General features: G+C 33.6%; 1 long non-coding RNA gene across 2 annotated transcripts; it reads right to left on the reverse strand.

The window, feature by feature from the left end:
* Positions 1-5261: 5261 nt before the first annotated feature.
* On the reverse strand, positions 5262-7048 carry LOC127062973 (uncharacterized). 2 transcript variants are annotated; one of them, XR_007781227.1, is made up of 3 exons: positions 6965-7048; positions 6121-6235; positions 5262-5391 (listed from the first exon to the last, which is right to left on the reverse strand). It is a non-coding gene; the product is annotated as an uncharacterized LOC127062973 (long non-coding RNA). The 2 variants fall into 2 exon arrangements; XR_007781226.1 differs by lacking the exon at positions 6965-7048 and adding an exon at positions 6332-6415.
* Between the last annotated feature and the right edge of the window lie 11905 nt (positions 7049-18953).

Genomic DNA, 18953 nt, shown 5'->3' on the forward strand with positions numbered 1-18953 from the left:
AATTTAATTTCACGATGATCGATCCCTCCATGATCGGTCCCTCGATGATCTAACCTGAAACAGATAAAAAGTAATAGACTAAGAGAAAAAGAAAAAGAAAAAGAAAAAAGAGAAGAAGACAGAAACGTGCCCATGAGAAATATAGAACTCAGAATAATGGATAAACATTTGAAAGATCATTTGACCAGATAAAAATCAGAGTATCATAAATCAGTTTAATTTTTCCCTAATGAAGGAACGAAACCCGCCTAAGGCCCACACCCGAGGGCCCCACCCAAGGGTCCCACCCGAGACTAATGATTAATAAAAGTTAATAAAAGTAATGAATATAATAAATAAAAGTATATAATTGATAGAATTATCAAAAGTCTATAATTAATAAAAGTATATAATTAATAAAAGTATATAAGTAATAAAAGTATATAAGTAATAAAAAGTAAAGAAAGATAAATAGGAATGACAGAGTATATAAGTGCGATAGAAAAGTTTTCTGTGCGTTTCTGTATTAATTTTATAACTTTATTAATTAAGAATTTTGATATATTCAATTTATCTAATTGTCGAAGTATAACTAACATGGTAAAGTGTAATTAATTTAACGTGTAATTGAAATTTAACACAAAAGAGATTTTGGAAAAAGATGGAACTATGCAGCCATCCGCCCGGTAGTACTTGCGTTATATGATTATATATACAATTTCGTTATAGATTTTAGAAAACATATATAATTTAATTATGAATTTTAGAAATAATCTAGACATAGATTTCAATATACCGCAAGTACTACCGACCCAGGTCCCACCGCGTGGAGGTAGCTGCATATGGGGACCCACGAGCTAACGGGGACTCTACTCTAAGTTCCACGATCCGAGATGCCTTTCCGCTTCGGGAGCTTCGGGCTTCTCAGCAAACTGGAGATGTATAAAACCCCGCTTACAGAAAGCTCCACCGTCCACACCGTCGGCTTCAGACATCTCGAGACACGACCGGTCGTGTCTATTACGATTTCAAAAATCAAAACGTAGTCCTCGGTAGGACTTAATCTCGCGTTCGCGAACACCCACGCGCGTGCCGGCCGTCACGCGCGTGAGTGTTTTCCCTATCATTCGCGTACGGAAGCAAGGAGACATACCCTCCGTGCGTATAACAAACGTTATATGCAGAGAGGTTCCTTTAACTTCCGTGTAGAAATCCCAGGATGATCCGTCCCTCGATCACCTAACCTGAAACAGAAAAAGAATGAAAGAAGAAAAGATAAACATGTAAAAATTATATGCAAAATTAGATGCAAATATAGATAATAAAAGTCAAACAATAATTAAAAAAAATACAATAATTAAAATCAAATATATCATTAAACAATAATATAAATTAAAAAATAAATTAATAATTAAATAAACTGAAAAAAACAAATGTACAATTAATACTTCCCTGTAAAAATTTAATTTCACGATGATCGATCCCTCCATGATCGGTCCCTCGATGATCTAACCTGAAACAGATAAAAAGTAATAGACTAAGAGAAAAAGAAAAAGAAAAAGAAAAAAGAGAAGAAGACAGAAACGTGCCCATGAGAAATATAGAACTCAGAATAATGGATAAACATTTAAATGATCATTTGACCAGATAAAAATCAGAGTATCATAAATCAGTTTAATTTTTCCCTAATGAAGGAACGAAACCCGCCTAAGGCCCACACCCGAGGGCCCCACCCAAGGGTCCCACCCGAGACTAATGATTAATAAAAGTTAATAAAAGTAATGAATATAATAAATAAAAGTATATAATTGATAGAATTATCAAAAGTCTATAATTAATAAAAGTATATAATTAATAAAAGTATATAAGTAATAAAAGTATATAAGTAATAAAAGTATATAAGTAATAAAAAGTAAAGAAAGATAAATAGGAATGACAGAATATATAAGTGCGATAGAAAAGTTTTCTGTGCGTTTCTGTATTAATTTTATAACTTTATTAATTAAGAATTTTGATATATTCAATTTATCTAATTGTCGAAGTATAACTAACATGGTAAAGTGTAATTAATTTAACGTGTAATTGAAATTTAACACAAAAGAGATTTTGGAAAAAGATGGAACTATGCAGCCATCCGCCCGGTAGTACTTGCGTTATATGATTATATATACAATTTCGTTATAGATTTTAGAAAACATATATAATTTAATTATGAATTTTAGAAATAATCTAGACATAGATTTCAATATACCGCAAGTACTACCGACCCAGGTCCCACCGCGTGGAGGTAGCTGCATATGGGGACCCACGAGCTAACGGGGACTCTACTCTAAGTTCCACGATCCGAGATGCCTTTCCGCTTCGGGAGCTTCGGGCTTCTCAGCAAACTGGAGATGTATAAAACCCCGCTTACAGAAAGCTCCACCGTCCACACCGTCGGCTTCAGACATCTCGAGACACGACCGGTCGTGTCTATTACGATTTCAAAAATCAAAACGTAGTCCTCGGTAGGACTTAATCTCGCGTTCGCGAACACCCACGCGCGTGCCGGCCGTCACGCGCGTGAGTGTTTTCCCTATCATTCGCGTACGGAAGCAAGGAGACATACCCTCCGTGCGTATAACAAACGTTATATGCAGAGAGGTTCCTTTAACTTCCGTGTAGAAATCCCAGGATGATCCGTCCCTCGATCACCTAACCTGAAACAGAAAAAGAATGAAAGAAGAAAAGATAAACATGTAAAAATTATATGCAAAATTAGATGCAAATATAGATAATAAAAGTCAAACAATAATTAAAAAAAATACAATAATTAAAATCAAATATATCATTAAACAATAATATAAATTAAAAAATAAATTAATAATTAAATAAACTGAAAAAAACAAATGTACAATTAATACTTCCCTGTAAAAATTTAATTTCACGATGATCGATCCCTCGATGATCTAACCTGAAACAGATAAAAAGTAATAAAATAAGAGAAAAAGAAAAAGAAAAAGAAAAAAGAGAAGAAGACAGAAACGTGCCCGTGAGAAATATAGAACTCAGAATAATGGATAAACATTTGAAAGATCATTTGACCAGATGATAATCAGTGTGACACAAATCTGTTTAATTTTTCCCTAGAGAAAGAACGAAACCCGCCTAAGGCCCACACCCGAGGGCCCCTCCCAAGGGTCCCACCCGATAGAAACTAAAGTAATTAAAATGGAATAATTCTGAATTTATTTAAATTTAAATTTATAAGAAAAAATCAAAATGAAAAATTCTCGACCGTAATCTAAACGAATATTCTCTTCCCGTAACGTGATAAAAGATAGAACTTTCCTCAAATCTGGGAGCGTGTGTTTTAATTTCATACGTACTTTTATTCAGTGTATTTTTATTTTTTCCAGCTTGTAATCTCTTATAAGTGTAACATATTATACGTTTCGTAGTAATGCTTTTAATATAGAATTTGATTTTATCAAAATAATAAATTATAAATTTAATTGCACTTTAGAAAATAAAATGTAAAGAAAAGAAAAATTTACTACTCGACTTTAATAAGAAAAATGAATAAAATATGTAATAATTTTATTACACGTTCTATTACGCATACACGTAACAATGCGGGAAGAGAGATAGAATGTAACGTTGTCCGTGTTTCTGAAGTCATTATTATTATTACATAAGAACATTTTGAGTGACCACATGGTAAAATTAAAATGTGACTGAGAGCCATTTTCGAAGGGTTTTGTCAAACCTTCGAAAATAACTCAATAGTCTAATAGTTGCCCTCTTGAGCCACAATTTGTGGATGCGTCTACGGCATATAGCCTCTTCTTTGCTTCGTGTCTTAACAACTACAACAGTATTCGATAACTACAGTTAATGACAAAGAACTAAAACCATCGTTTACTTTAAAACATGAAAGAAAACTAATAAATATAACGCAACTCTAAACAAATTCTGAAACGAAAAATCGACAAAGCGTTTACTAATGGTCACTCAATGCTCTTTTACTTATTAATTACAACCAATCACTCGTGCCGATTCGGACCTTTCGTCCTCGACATGATTGAGTGATCGGAGGGACTTAAAAATTAACTCACTACTTAAGAAGTTCTGCGATGGCTCCAAAACACTCGACCGCGATTTAGGTCGAAATTGAGGGTGGATGATTCGTAGTTGGTTGAAAATGAGGTAGGTCGACATCGAAGTTGGTCGAGATCCTCTTCAGTGATGCACTGACTCTAATTCGCGGTAGTTATTTATTAACGAACGATCACTGAATTTATTTCGCGAAACTCTATTATATATTATAAATACAGTCTGTGCGACTGTTAAGAAAACAAATAACTTTACGAACAAACACTGACTCTAACGACTGCATTGCGCGCAGTCTATGCAAAAACACTTATGGTTTAAATCGCGAAACGCGAACGAACTAACACTGCTTCTACTTCGCGATAAATTTATTTTAGCGATACTAACACTCGACTACATCATTGCAACGCGCGCGATTGCAATGAAGTTCTGAAACAAAAATATAAAGGAAATAATTAGTATCCCTGTTATAATATAAACCGTATAAATCAATCAACAAATATGTAATAGAGAAATATACTTACTTTAAGTCTTCGTTAATACTGGCACGAATAGCATCTCTGAAAATTTCTAAGTTCCCTCGTTGAAATCCGAAGCACAACTGAACTAGTAACTGTCATAATCGGTCAAAGGTCTGAGTTTGTTGTCGTCACGGGTGGGAGATTATCCCCGCTTCACCATTTAATTCTAAAACAAAACAAATCGTATAGAATATTGAAAAAATGAGTGATATAAATATGTACTTACATTAACCCTTCTCTTTTACTTGCGGAGCGTGCGTACCATGAGGATTCATATGCGAATGGTGGAAATTCGAGGCATGACTGGACCTACCGTCAAAGACGGCCGCCTTATATCTCCTCCGAGTGGCAGACCATCCCCACCACCCCGTTTCATTCTATAACGACAGAAATCGTATAGATTATTGAATGAACGAATGATCGACTAATGTATTTACATTAACCCTTCTCTTTTACTTGCGGAGCGTGCGTACCACGCGGATTCATATGTGTATGGTGGAAATTCGTGGCATGACTCGACCTATTGTCAAAGGCGGCCGCCTTATATCTCCTCCGAGTGGCAGACCATCCCCACCACCCCGTTTCATTCTATAACGATAGAAATCGTATAGATTATTGAATGAACGAATGATCGACTAATGTATTTACATTAACCCTTCTCTTTTACTTGCGGAGCGTGCGTACCACGCGGATTCATATGTGTATGGTAAAAATTCGTGGCATGACTGGACCTACTGTCAAAGACGGCCGCCTTATATCTCCTCCGAGTGGCAGACCATCCCCACCACCCCGTTTCATTCTATAACGACAGAAATCATATAGATTATTGAATGAACGAATGATCGACTAGTGTATTTACATTAACCCTTCTCTTTTACTTGCGGAGCGTGCGTACCACGCGGATTCATATGTGTATGGTGGAAATTCGTGGCATGACTCGACCTATTGTCAAAGGCGGCCGCCTTATATCTCCTCCGAGTGGCAGACCATCCCCACCACCCCGTTTCATTCTATAACGATAGAAATCGTATAGATTATTGAATGAACGAATGATCGACTAGTGTATTTACATTAACCCTTCTCTTTTACTTGCGGAGCGTGCGTACCACGCGGATTCATATGTGTATGGTGGAAATTCGTGGCATGACTCGACCTATTGTCAAAGACGGCCGCCTTATATCTCCTCCGAGTGGCAGACCATCCCCACTACCCCGTTTCATTCTATAACGACAGAAATCATATAGATTATTGAATGAACGAATGATCGACTAATGTATTTACATTAACCCTTCTCTTTTACTTACGGAGCGTGCGTACCACGCGGATTCATATGTGTATGGTGGAAATTCGTGGCATGACTCGACCTATTGTCAAAGGCGGCCGCCTTATATCTCCTCCGAGTGGCAGACCATCCCCACCACCCCGTTTCATTCTATAACGACAGAAATCATATAGATTATTGAATGAACGAATGATCGACTAATGTATTTACATTAACCCTTCTCTTTTACTTGCGGAGCGTGCGTACCACGCGGATTCATATGTGTATGGTAAAAATTCGTGGCATGACTGGACCTACTGTCAAAGACGGCCGCCTTATATCTCCTCCGAGTGGCAGACCATCCCCACCACCCCGTTTCATTCTATAACGACAGAAATCATATAGATTATTGAATGAACGAATGATCGACTAATGTATTTACATTAACCCTTCTCTTTTACTTGCGGAGCGTGCCTACCACGCGGATTCATATGTGTATGGTAAAAATTCGTGGCATGACTGGACCTACTGTCAAAGACGGCCGCCTTATATCTCCTCCGAGTGGCAGACCATCCCCACTACCCCGTTTCATTCTATAACGACAGAAATCATATAGATTATTGAATGAACGAATGATCGACTAATGTATTTACATTAACCCTTCTCTTTTACTTACGGAGCGTGCGTACCACGCGGATTCATATGTGTATGGTGGAAATTCGTGGCATGACTCGACCTATTGTCAAAGGCGGCCGCCTTATATCTCCTCCGAGTGGCAGACCATCCCCACCACCCCGTTTCATTCTATAACGATAGAAATCGTATAGATTATTGAATGAACGAATGATCGACTAGTGTATTTACATTAACCCTTCTCTTTTACTTGCGGAGCGTGCGTACCACGCGGATTCATATGTGTATGGTGGAAATTCGTGGCATGACTCGACCTATTGTCAAAGGCGGCCGCCTTATATCTCCTCCGAGTGGCAGACCATCCCCACCACCCCGTTTCATTCTATAACGACAGAAATCATATAGATTATTGAATGAACGAATGATCGACTAATGTATTTACATTAACCCTTCTCTTTTACTTGCGGAGCGTGCGTACCACGCGGATTCATATGTGTATGGTAAAAATTCGTGGCATGACTGGACCTACTGTCAAAGACGGCCGCCTTATATCTCCTCCGAGTGGCAGACCATCCCCACTACCCCGTTTCATTCTATAACGACAGAAATCATATAGATTATTGAATGAACGAATGATCGACTAATGTATTTACATTAACCCTTCTCTTTTACTTACGGAGCGTGCGTACCACGCGGATTTATATGTGTATGGTGGAAATTCGTGGCATGACTCGACCTATTGTCAAAGGCGGCCGCCTTATATCTCCTCCGAGTGGCAGACCATCCCCACCACCCCGTTTCATTCTATAACGATAGAAATCGTATAGATTATTGAATGAACGAATGATCGACTAATGTATTTACATTAACCCTTCTCTTTTACTTGCGGAGCGTGCGTACCACGAGGATTCATATGCGAATGGTGGAAATTCGTGGCATGACTGGACCCACTGTCAAAGGCGGCCGCCTTATATCACTATACGGGTGGCAGAGTATCCCCACTACTGCATTTAATTCTAAAACGATACAAATCGTATAGATTATTGAATGAACGAGTGATCGACTAATGTACTTACATTAACTCTTCTCTTTTACTCGCGGAGCGTGTGTCTATTAGTATCGAGATGCTCACTCGTCGGCGCACAAAAGGAAACTAACGAAATAATAATCAAAGTAAATAAAAGTCGTGTATGTTATGTTACACGAAATCAATGACGCTGTGACGAAAATTGCCAAGTATTAAAATATTAAATTGAAATTATTTTGTTTCTTGCATGAAACGGTCTTTTTGTTGTTAAACGAATGTTTTATTGTTGAAAAGTTTTTTGTATTGCATGTACATAAAAACTGTTTAAATAATTGTAAAAACTTATAGATAATATTAATTTCTGAGCGTCGCCTTTGGGAAGATAGATTCTCGATATGCACTCGTCGGAATACAGAAGAAAACTAATTCGAAATTCTTATGTAGCTACATAGGAAATGTGTACGAACGAATAAAAAAGTATTTGCTTGTGCTACTTACCTTTGCATTAAAAGGACGAATTTTTCTAAGAAATAACGAATGAAGCGTACTAATTTACACAGGTCAGTAGTTTCGCAGATTGGAGCCAATGTTTTTATACTGGATTCCATGGATTTGTGTGAATGTGTGCGGCATCTGTGTGACAGCAACGAGAGAGAGTATTTTTGTTCGCATATTTTCCGATGAAAAAGAGATATTTTTGCAAAAAATGATATTGGTCAATATCCTAATGCTTTTCAAAATTTATATAGATCAATAATGATCGCAAATCTAGACTAAATCTCTGTTTTTTCTTACCTTATTCCGATCAATTTCTTCTTCGTTGCAGCTTCTTCTTCTTTCAAAACCATTAGAACTTCTGCCTACCAACGAGTACATAATAAGTACTTTCGAATAGAAATTATTTAATTCATTGATTATTCGATTTATTACCTAGTCATTTCTTGACTTCCGAAGTAGGAGAGAGAAGAAGCATAGGTTGGTACATTACGCGGGAATCTACGCATTTGGCGGATATTTTATGACTTACAAAAAGACTAAGATGTTTGATAACCATTCTCAATGATTTTTTTGCGATTGAATATTATATTCTGTGCTATTTTTTCAATAAAATATTAAGAAAAATTAATATATTTATCAGTGCGTTATATTTTTAAAATGAGGCAGATGTGCCGCTTCTAGCTTAACTAACTAATTTCACGTTGTAAATGACGCCATTGCTGCTTCAGTTCGTATCAAGCAGACAAGTCGCCCCGTCCCTCTCGTTAATTATAGGTAATTAGCAGATTTTTTTTAACGTACACCTGATTATTATACACCAATCGATAGTTAAACACGCGATTTTTAAAAGGCCGCGTTCGCAAGTCGGGATATTATGGTGTTTAAAAGATATTCGCGAAAATGAAATCTTTCGTCGATTCCCCGGAGAGCTATTTCGTCTATTTTTTTTCTCACTTTTCCAATTGATTTTCACAATATCGATACTTCTCTCGCTTTTTAATAGTGACTCTGATCAATAACTTTGCGTTTATAATTATGATTGATCGATAGTTTGTTTTATATTCAATTTTCATGTATTTTCATACACACACACACACACGTGTATAGATTTTTTACACATTATATATGCACATACACTCTTATAATCTTCTCCTTTTTTCACACACACACACCTTTAATTTTATCCTGTATTAATTGAGATCTTACATTTTTCAAATTTTCAAGAATTTCACGAGATAGAACAGAATCGAATTAGTGCATCGTTTTTCATGGTCCAGAATTAAGGTGATGTTCGTTATTTGAAGGTACGTCCGGTAAGTCAACTTCTTTCTTCATATATTTCCTGAGTAATTGTGTAAGATGAAAAAACATAATCCGGGATTGTATATAACGCGATCGAAAACTCGGCTTTGTCGGTGCGTTGCGTCCTTCTCGATGTTTTTTTGTATGGTGCTGTGTGTAAAAAGATCTGTGTTTTTTCTTTCTTGTTTTGTCATCGGTTTTCGCTTCGGATATAAGTACTTTGTAAGAAATAATGTTGGTAATACTGTCCAAAAATAATGCGTATTTCGTAGTATTCTCGTCGCCTATATACATTTCAATGGAGTTCTCTATACACTTATGTACGTATGTATTATTTTTTCTTCGTTCCTTTCTTTTCGATATTCGAGCTTTCTCGATTACATACAATTATTGTTGACACATGAAATATAATTCGATTGTAAATGACTTAGTTATTCGTTATGGTAAATAAATATTTAAAGAAGTATTATTTTTTCATATACATACAAGATACATATGATATATATATATATATATATATATATATATATATATATATATATGTAATATGTAAATACATAAATCATCGAATTATTTCGATTTAACATTATTTCGCGCGTAATATATAAAGCATAGAGATAATATAGGTACTTGTGATACAAGTGCGTATCTATTTAATGTTTCTATATCTTTCAAAAATATAATTATTTCATTAGAAAATTATTGTCTATGTTTAAAATTCGAATTAATTACATTTGTCATCCATATAGTATTATCTACGTACTTATATTGTATTTTTTATTATTTTTCATTGAAAAATATAATGTTTGATTTGACTCGATTGTACCTGTGATGACGTCATCGAATTATAGGGACTACTTTCCTTCCTTGCCACTAGTCTCATCGCCATCTTGGACGCAGTGACATGTGTACACGGTGTTTCGTCGCTCCGCATAATTACAGGTAATTAATAAATTTTTTCTAACGTACACCGTCTTCCTATATATCAATCGATAGCTAAACGCGCGATTTTTATGAGGCCGCGTTTGCAAGTCTGGGAATTATCGCGTTTAAGAGATATTCGCGAAAATAAAATCAGCCTCTCGTAGATCGCCGAGGAAGCTTTCGCGTCGCACTTTTTATTCACTTTTCCTGTTTTATTTTCATAATAGTGATACTTCTCTTGCTTTTTAATGATGCCCTAATCAATAATTTTGCATTAATAGTTGTAATCGATTGATATTTTGTATTAAATTCAATTTTCATATACATACCTACACACACACACACGCACACACACGGACAGCACAGAAGCATACGATCCTACACAAACATACACATACCACACATTAGGGATCCAATCGTATATATATATACACATATATAGAGTAAGTAGATCATATATACATAGATGTGTACATATAGTATACAATTATGTATATACAGTTATATATATATATAATTAGTCATACGTTACACCACACACACACATACACACAATGGATATTTCCCTACACATATTACGTACACACTTTTAATCTTGCCTATAGTAATATGATATTTCATTTTCAGATTTCTAAGAAGCTGTAGCTACAATACAGAACGTCGAATATACCAGTTTATACATCTCTTCGATACGAATCGGTAAGTTTATCTCATTTTAATACATATAGCGAGGCTTAATAGAGAGAGATAGGACATTGGCATGGAGGTCACATTAGGCTATATATTTTTAAGAAATTTATTGATCAATATCTAAACAAAAACAGTCGAGTGTCGAATTCTCACAAGGACAGAAGAGAAATCTTTATTCCCGTATAACATTTGGACATGTACAGTCGAAAGTACTGATTAATTTCGTTTTAATAACGCATTTTATTACATAATTTTTTTATTCTAACTTTATCACGATTACATTAATATTACAGAAATTAATTTCTTTCTGTTTTTCTGTTTCAGAAGTTTATTGCAATCGCGCGCGTAGCAATGCAGTAATCGAGTGTTTGTGTCGCTAAAATAAAAATATCGCGAAGTAGAAGCAGTGTTTGTTCGTACGCGTTCGCGATTTAAACAATAAATGTTCTTACATGGACTGCGTGCAATGCAGTCGTTAGAATCAGTGTTTGTAAGCGAAGTACTATGCTTTCTTAACAGTCGTATAGACTGTATTTATAAAAAAAAAGTAGCTTTTCGTGAAATAAATTCAGTGACCGTTCGTCAATAAATAACTACCGCGAATTAGAATCAGTGCATCACCGAAGAGGATTTCAACCACCGTCGATGTCGACCTATCTCATTTTCAAGCAACTACGAATCATCCACCCTCAATTTCGATCTAAATCGCGGACGAGTGTTTTGGAGCCACCGTAGAACTTCTTAATTAGTGAGTAAACAAATTTTAAGTCCCTCCAGTGCTCAATCATGCCGAGGACGAAAGGTCCGAATCGGCACGAGTTACTGGTTGTAATTTTTTAAATAATTTATTGACGAGCACGACCGTGAGTAATTCCTCTTTTGGATTTACTCGCGAGTGGTATATTTTTAATCGCCTATGTGTTTTCATTGTGTATATCTATTTTATTAGTTTAGGATAGGGTCTTCTTGTTTCATAGATTGAATTAATTAATAGTGCAATTAATAAGCACTGTTTTATTCGTGTTTGCCCGCGATATTAGTAATGAAATCGGATATTAATTTATCCGATTTCGTCAAAAAAAAGCATGTAATGTGATCTACGTTATATGCATTGCTTCGTATTTAGTCTATTTAATCGCGATTTATTTCGATATATCGATATAGATGTAGTAAAAAATGAACAAGAAGACAAGCGCGACGGACAGATACCGGAAGACAAGTGATGGATCATGATTTTGCTCTATAATTAGAATAGTCACTTGTTAAATGGAATCGTCCGAGGTATTCTGATTATTGTTGTATGAAAAATTAATTCAATCTTAAATTTTATTTATAAAAGAAAAGTCTCAATAGAGTCATTATTTTTGAATTAAAAAAGTAGAGTCATTGCTTTTGAAAGAAAGAAGTAGAGTAGAGTCATTGCTAAATAAAACAAAGAGACTTGTAGAGTTATAGCCCGTAGGCCCTAGAATAAGTTAATCTATTTTTAGATCAGGATTTTCAGCTTCTAATGAACTAATTCCCGTTTCTCCCCCCCATGCTTTCTGCGTTCTCATTTATGCGTGTACCCAGGTGTTACTCGTATGGGTGAGAAACAGTTAGTATGGGTTTAGTTTTAAGTTCTCCCATATTGGCGACTGTCATAGCGTTAGTGATTGCGCACGATGTACCTTGCATCTGTATGTTCGTGCTAGGTGATGTATTGTACATCGTTACGCGATAACTTCTGAATGAATATATATATTACTATAGTAATACATCATTATTTTTATCGTTTTGCATAGTAGAATTATCACATGTTGCATGGAAGTACTCGTATATCACTAGTATGTATATATACTAGCATGTACTAGTATTATTTGCTTTAGTCATTTACGTAATAATCATTAGCCTTGGCAGTCGATTTCAGCAAATGGTACGTACTCCTAAATATATTAGAAAAAATACGTGGTTGAACTAGGGTGTCGGAGATGCCCCGGGGCATGCTCTCTAGTGTAGGCTTTTGCACCCTGGTGGAGTGTGAGAGAACCGTGGAGTGTGTGTGTTGGTGTGAATGTTTGCTCTTTTTAAATATAGGTCATAGGCAGGCAGGTAGCATACCTTTTCTGTGTGATTGTGTATTTAATTATAAGTAGGTAGGACCGGATACAACGCGTTGTAATTTCCACTCAGGAGTAGAATGTTTCGTGTCCGGATATTAGGCAAAGTTTCAGCAAATCTCAGAATTATCCAGCATGTTTGTTTCTTTTTCTAATATTTTGCTGATGCTCTGTATTGCAAGATATGCCTATCAGCATTAAACAGTTTAAAAGTCTTTGCATTTGTTTAAAAATTTCTTTCTTTCGAATTAGCAAAGATTTTTGAACGTGTTTGATACTTAGTATTAAGTATATTAACACTTCGCACTATCTTTCGCGGTTTGCTTCTTTTAAAGAATATATAATTGTTTATACATGTAGATATAGTAAAGTGAGAATAGTAAAGATACAAAGTAAACAAGGTTTTATGAAAGGATGAGACCATAAAATGTACCATAGATTTTGTATATTTTCTTGATACTTTTTAATTTTTTAAATGCGAAGTGTTAATAATAGGTTCATCGATTAGATAAAATATCTGCTTGGGCATTCGAGTAAATGTGTCTGTGTAAATGCGTACGATTGGTGGATTCTTTCGATCCATTGATTGTCCACAGGCTAGGATAGTTCATAAGATGTATAATAAGCTTTTATTTTTAACTTTTTTTTTATACGTCACACTTGTTAGGGAATGCTCTATAGCAGTTGTTAGGCCACGAAGAAAAGAAGAGGCTATATGCCGAAGAGGCCCCCACGATTTGTGGCTCAAGAGGGCAACTATCGACGACGAGTCATTTTTTCAGAGGATCCTATATTTCTCTGAGAATGGCTCGTGGTCTTGTTACATTTTTCGATTTTTTTACCACGTTGTCATTTTGCTCGTCAGTAGTAATTTTTATAACTGGAGATGATGGGCTGTTCCATCTCCTTCGCACGTAAAGTTCGTGCCCAAATCGTCCAATAGATGCACAAGTTTTTAGGTAGTTAGAGTCCAAAATACTTAGATTCGCATATTATTAGATTTTGTAAATTAACTAACTATCGTTAATATAGTAATTATTCTTATACGATATTTAATTTGATTGATGATATAATTCATATATATTTTATTTTTGTTCATAATAATAATATTTTAAATCTTTTTCTATTGTTTAATTATTATATGTAGAGTCACGCGTTTAAATTTTATCTTGTTGCAACGTGATATAGGGATTGATGAAAATAGATAGGGAATTAAATTGAAAAGTGCATCTACATATTGGCATGTCAAGTGCACGTTTTATATTTCAAATCTTTATATGTTGATTGTATGATTAATGTATTTTCTTTTTGTTACAGGTGATCATCGTGGGATTTGTTAACATCAGGCTTTTTCGATATTCGCGTATTAGAGCGCCTGAAATGGCTGCTGTTTAAAATACATTTCTGAAGGCAAATACAAAATATTAAATTTAATTATTTACAATTTGTTTCTATAAATATAATTTCAATATTTACTATAACAAATAGAATGTCACATATTTGTGGAATGTACCAAAGATTTTAAAGATATTTATTAAAAAAAGGTTTAATCCATGAAAATATATGTTTCAGGTCTTCAACTTCATCGTTGCATGAGTCATACGTGTGGTTTGTTTTTCATATCTATAATATCGATAAGCACACATAATGAAATTGTTTGACAGTTTTATTGTGTCTGTTTTTGTGATTTGTATTATATACACAATGTTTAATTTTTCAGGTACTGGATAATGACGAAATTGATATTATAAAAAGTAATATAGAGTTAGAGTAAAACTATACTAAAACTATATTAATTATTATATATAACTAACTCAGAATAATTTCATATTATATACTATCTTACATATTGGTAAAGTATATCCGTAAGTTTTTTATAATTTTATAATTTTATTGCATGTTTATTATTATTGCATATAAGAGTATAATTATGATGCATGATGCATGACGCATGTTGGGGTTCTAATGCTTCATCTTTTACGCTTTAGCATATTTATATTAAGAGTAATATTAAGGATCTAGTTCTAAGTTAAATTATCTTTAAGGCTAATTTAAGGCAAAAATGGCAGTCGGTTAACCATCTGCTACTTAGTAATTAAGATAGATTAAAAGGTCTGGATATATATCGGATTGATTCATGAATGAGTGCCATTAGTTGTAAAATGGCATTTACTTATGAATTAATTATCTTAGTTAACTTTTAAATCTTTAACTTCAGATTTATCAATAACATAATATATTAATTATAAATGTAATATAGCAGTGATTATAAGATAGCTGTACTTTGTATATTTCCGTGATATACAAATAACATGTAAAAATTATGTTGTTAATTAATTATGTCACGATAGTTCTGTAGCACTTTACACATATTTTTAAAATAATTAGTAAAGAATCCAGGCTTTTTCTTACGGGTAGGTTAGGGCAAAATCGTGGTTGATGAACCCTCGATCGACTACGATTGGGTCGATAGAAGATTTATTAAACACGATTAATTAGTATGTTATTTTAGCCCGTGGATCTCCATATGCAGCAACCTCCACGTGGTGGGATCTGGGTCGGTATTACTTGCGACCTATCAAAATCTAATTATGAATTATCTAATTCCTATTATTCTGATAGTATTATTTTTGATAATACTATACAAGTAATACCGGGCGAATGGCTGCATATTTCAGTGCGTTTCCAAAATATTTTCTATCTAATTCTAACTTGGAGCATTAAAGGATCTTAAATTTTACATTATTAATTATATTTCGGTAAATATATATATGCGAGAATTTAAAAATAATTTTCTAGAGAAATGCATTGAAATATATTAATATCTTTATTGTTTAATTTCTTATTTATTTTTATTAATACTTTTCAGGTTAAATATTATATTTTCTATCCTACTTACATTCACGATTATGTGCGCATATTTAAAATTAAAAAATCTGTTTTTAAATACATATAAGAAGCACCTAAATAAAGAGAGAAAGATAGTATACATATAATAGTCTTGAGTTCCCCACCAGTTGCCAAATAATTCGTGGAAATGAGTCTACGGCAAGCAACAAAAGAGTAAACAATCGTACGTGATAATATTCTATTATATGTATATCTATATACATGTTTTTGTATACGCTGCTCTGTACGCAGTATTTAGGAAGTACCAACAATAACACGTGTAAATAATCACAGGACGACAAAGAGGACGACCTTCTTAGTTCATCTCTTCGCAGTTCTTGTTTGTACTAGCAGCCGTCCAGACGTGTTCAGACTCGTTCCTGCTTTATTAATTTTGGTTCGTATAATTTCTCATTTACATTATATATAATATTTGATAAGTTTGATTTAATCATTTATAATTTATTAATCTTATTTTATATTATATTAGACTTCAATATATACTATTATATGTTGAATATCTCGCTTACATTTACACATATGTGAACAGATTCATATGTATAAATTTACTTAATCTTTTTCTGTATTAATAATCTTTTTGAATTTTGTCTAGTTCTTATTCATCGTATTTAATTAATCTTGAAAATAATTAATAACAATTATCCTATAGTTTCTATTACTTTGTTCTTTTCGTACAATGTATAGAAGTAATCTTTATGAAAATTGAAGACGCAAGTCACATATATACATATATAAATTATGTGATCTGTATATACACTTATACATATACACATTTATACATATAGATACAGAATTATATTCTCTATTAATAATAATTTGAATATTTTCAGGTTATTATTCGTCATATTGGTCAATGTAATATTCATCAATTCATCTGGACGTGTACACATTTGATAGCAGTTATCATATACTTCCTGCTGGTCTTCATATATAGGTATACACAAATAAGTTTATCATTAAGAAATTTTTATTTAATTTTAATTAATATAAAAAATTCGATATTAATTCTAACAAACTATTTATTGTGTTATACGACTTCGTGTCTTTTATAGTAATCTTATTATAAGTTTTTATGCTCTATTATATCCAAAACTTTTATTATATGATATTTTATGTTTTTTATGAAATTTATATATGGATCTCCATACGCAGCTACCTCCTTGTGGTGGGATCCGGAAATCGGTATTGCGAACGTTCGTATATTTTATATTATACAACGTACGCACTACCGGGCCAAAGGCTGACGTTCGGTGCATTAGAAAATAATTTTGATTGTATTGTAATTTATTAAAAATTTTTTGGAACATATTTTACATTGAATTTAAAGAATATTAAAAAGCACCGAGAATAATAAAAATTTCATTAAAGTATAATAAAAGTTAAAGTAGAATAAAATTTCAAGATACGTTTAATCGTTGAATCAATATTATAAATGTTATAATTTCAATTTTACTGCTCCTTGTCTAGTTTTACTTTAATGCTATATCTATTCTGATTTATAGGTATCCACGCAATTAATATACTTCTGTGAACATATCCCTATCGCGATTATATTTATTTTTAAACAATAGATACAACGCGATTTTGGTCGTTTGCTTTTACATATTCATTTATTTTAATATAGCTTAAAAGTTTTGCAGTTACGTCTTTTGAATATTATTCTTTTTATTATTATTATAGCATACAAAAGATGTAATATAAGTTCATAATTTTAGATCATGTAATTTGAATAATATGATATATGATATTTAATATTTAATATTTAATATTTAATATTTAATATGCAATATTTAATACAATATAAATTGTAGAAGTAAACGCCACAGCTTGCTTTAATTATTTTTATTCAACAGGTCTTCAGTTGTAGATCGCGCGCAATGCGATCTTAGAGTCAGTGCTTGTGCGAGTTAGTTTGATTGTTTTGCAACCGAATAGGTTGCTTTAAAAATAAAATAAAATACAATCGCGAAGTAGAGTCAGTGTTGTTCGCCGTTTAGAATTTCTCGGTCGCGTTAGTAAATCAAAAAACAAGAATTTATGTTATATTCTTGTTAAAATCATATGTTCGCCGAGTTCTTAGAATCATTAACACACTTTCGGCCGATTCGGGAGAAGAGGATTGCGTTGCGATAAATATTGTAATGGTCGAAAGTGTGAATTTAAAAATTCATCCTCTTCATCTTTACCGACGATTGTAAAGCTACGTCTGGATATAATTACATGTAAGTATATTTCTTTCTTCCAATTGTAACTTTTCTCGTTCGTCGTTTAAATCATATATTTTTTTTAATCATTTTCATTCATTCGCAAATATATTGGTTCGATATGCAACATATAATTAATCCTTTTTTGTACCTTTTTGTATCACAGATTCATCGATTCAACGATTCAACGATTCAACGATTCAACGATTCAACGATTCAACGATTCATCGATTCAATGATTCATCGACTCATCGATTCAACGATTCAACGATAATTTCAACTTCACGACATCATTCGACCTACTACGAGGGGGACGAGTGTTTTGGAGCCATCGCAGAACTTCTTAAGTAGTGAGTGAAAAATTCAAAGTTCCTCCGGTGCCCATCATGCCGAGGATGAAAGGTCCTTATCGGCACGGGTTACTGGTTGTATTCGCAGACGTCCCATGTCCGAAACGAGCAAAAGTGTCCGTGATTAAAATCTTTGATTTTATTCACGAGTGGTTCCCTATACGTGTAGTTAGATATTTTCTTGTGAATATTTTATTATTATTATTATTATTATTATTATTATTATATATATATATAGCTCAGGCCAGGGTCTTCTTGTTTCAAAGTCGTTTAATTTACAGTGCTGTTTATTAGCACTTTTTTTCTCTTCGTTTTTGCTCGCGATATTAGTAATGAAATCGGGCATTAATTTACCCGATTTCGTATGAAGCATATAACGTGGTCTACGTTACATGCATTGCTTCGTACTTAGTCCATTTAATCGCGATTTACTTCGATATTTCGAAATATCGATTTCTCAACA

The sequence above is a fragment of the Vespula vulgaris genome, chromosome 4 (genome assembly GCF_905475345.1).
Source record: "Vespula vulgaris chromosome 4, iyVesVulg1.1, whole genome shotgun sequence".
Classification (NCBI taxonomy): Eukaryota; Metazoa; Arthropoda; class Insecta; order Hymenoptera; family Vespidae; genus Vespula; species Vespula vulgaris.